Raw genomic sequence first — 2,367 nt, forward strand, 5'->3', positions numbered from 1 at the left:
TGATTCAAGCACATTACATTTATTGTACACTTTATTTCTATTATTATTGTGGGGGTTGGCAAATCTGATATTTGTAGAGCAGGCTGGGAACTCAGGCAGCATTTGTGTGTTAAAGTCTTGAGGCAGAATTACTTCTTCTCTGGGAATCCTCAGTTTTTGCTCTTAAGGCCTTCAAATGATTGAATGAGGCCTACCTACATTATAGAGGGTAATCTCTCTATAAGTCACGTCAACTGATTTTAGTTGTTAATCATATCCACAGAATACCTTCATAGTAACATCTAAGCTTGTATTTGACTAAACAACTGAGCACTATAGCTGAATCAGGTTTATACACAAATTTCATTTATTTATTTAGAGACAGGGTCTCACTCTGTCGCACAGGCTAGAGTGCAGTGGCACAATCATAGTTCACTGTAACCTCAAACTCCTGGGCTCAAGTGATCCTCTTGCCTTAGCCTCCCAAGTAGCTAGCACTACAGGCATATGCCACCATGTCTAGCTCATTTTTAACTTTTTTTTAAGAGATGGGGTCTTGCTATGTTGCCCAGGCTGGTCTCAAACTCCTGACCTCAAGAAATCCTCCTGTTTCCACGTCCTTAAGTGCTGGGATTACAGGCATGAACCTGTGTGCCCGGCTGACACATAAAATTTAACTATGATGTATACATAGTGCTATTTTGTAAATAATAAAATATGAATATCAAGAGTACTTTTAATAGGGTTTCCTAATAAAACAGCACACAAATTAGCTTGATCAGAGGTAATAAACTAGGTATATGTATATTTTTTAATTTCAGCATATTATGTGGGTACAGATGTTTAGGTTACATATGTTTCCCTTACCCTCTCCCCCCGCCCCCCATAAACTAGGTGTATTTTGGCTAAAGATCATTGGGCACCTAAAACAAGTGTTGGCAAATTGTGGCCTATTGCCTGTTTTTGTAAATAAAGCTGTAGTGGAAAACAGCCATGCTTATTCATTATATATTGCCTATGGCTGTTCTTGTTCAACAGTGGCAGAGTTGAGTAGTTCTAACAGGGACCATATAGCCTGCAAAGCCTAAAATACTTACTATCTAGCCTTTTACAGAAGAAGTTTGCCAACCCCTAGAAGATACACATAGAGAAGGTGCTTATCGTTCTTGCTTTGTTATGGTCCACTCCCAGTTTAGTTTTCCATTCAAGTATGAATGTGTACTGATTAGACATTACAGTAGCAGTGTTTCATTGTTTTAAGCCACAAATTTTATTAGATTAGAAATAATTTCCTAATTATTTTTATTGCATAGCCATTCAAATTTTCTTTTAGATCACATGCTGAGTTTAGTTTTTGTCAATAAGACATATATGAATATTGTTAGGTTTTAAATGAGTACTTGCATATCTTTAGGAAAGAAGAGAAAGTATGTTTTCTGTAAAATTTTATGTTATTATTATAATTACAGATTTCAATGTATATATCTATTTTTCTTCTTTTAAGAGGGTAAAAAGGTATATTTCTGTACCCAACTCATCCCCTATTTATAGATCATGGATAAAGAAAAACAGAAACTATTATTTCTCAATTTGGTTATTCTTTATCTATAAAACTGAATTAGACTACAAGATGTATGTGCTTCCAAACCAAAGAATAAATTGCAACTTTAGTTAGTAGAGAGAGTCTAGCTCTGGATTCAGACACTTCTAGGTTTAAATTTAGTGGCTTTAAACAACTGTTTTATTTGCCATTGACTCTGTAAGTTAGCAGTTTGGGCTGGGCTCTGCCACATGGTTGTTCTGCTGGTCCGTCTGGGGTTACTCATGTGGCTGCAGTCATCTGGTGTCTCCACTAGGACTGGATGGTCTAAGATGGCTCCACTGATATGTCTGGCACTTGATGCTAGCTGGCATGACTATGTGGCTGGGTTCTTTTTCTGTCATGATCTTTTATCCTCAAGGGGCTAGCTTGTTCACAACAGTGTGCCAGAAGCATTCCAAGAGGGCTGGAGCGAAAACAGCAAGGTCTCTTGAGACCTAGCATCAGAAGTCCCACAAAGTCACTTCTGCTGCATTCTATTCATCAAAATAAGTTCCAAGGCCAGGGATGAGGAGATAAATGCCATCTTGTGATGGGAGAAGTGGCAAAGCCACATTGCCAAGGGATGGGCTTACAGGATTACTGCACAGTCCACCACCATAAATTAATTAGCTTCTTTATGCCCCATTTGGAAAATAGTAATAACAGTATGACTTAACTTGAAGGGTTCTTCTTAAAGTTTAATAATTATGTAAGTAAAGCACTTGGAAGTATTCCTTAAACAATTTTGAAATAGAATCCTTATTATTTATTTATTTATTTATGAATGAATGAATGACAGAGTCTTG

Source organism: Propithecus coquereli, unplaced genomic scaffold (assembly GCF_000956105.1).
Source record: "Propithecus coquereli isolate 6110/MARCELLA unplaced genomic scaffold, Pcoq_1.0 Scaffold155, whole genome shotgun sequence".
Taxonomy (NCBI): Eukaryota; Metazoa; Chordata; class Mammalia; order Primates; family Indriidae; genus Propithecus; species Propithecus coquereli.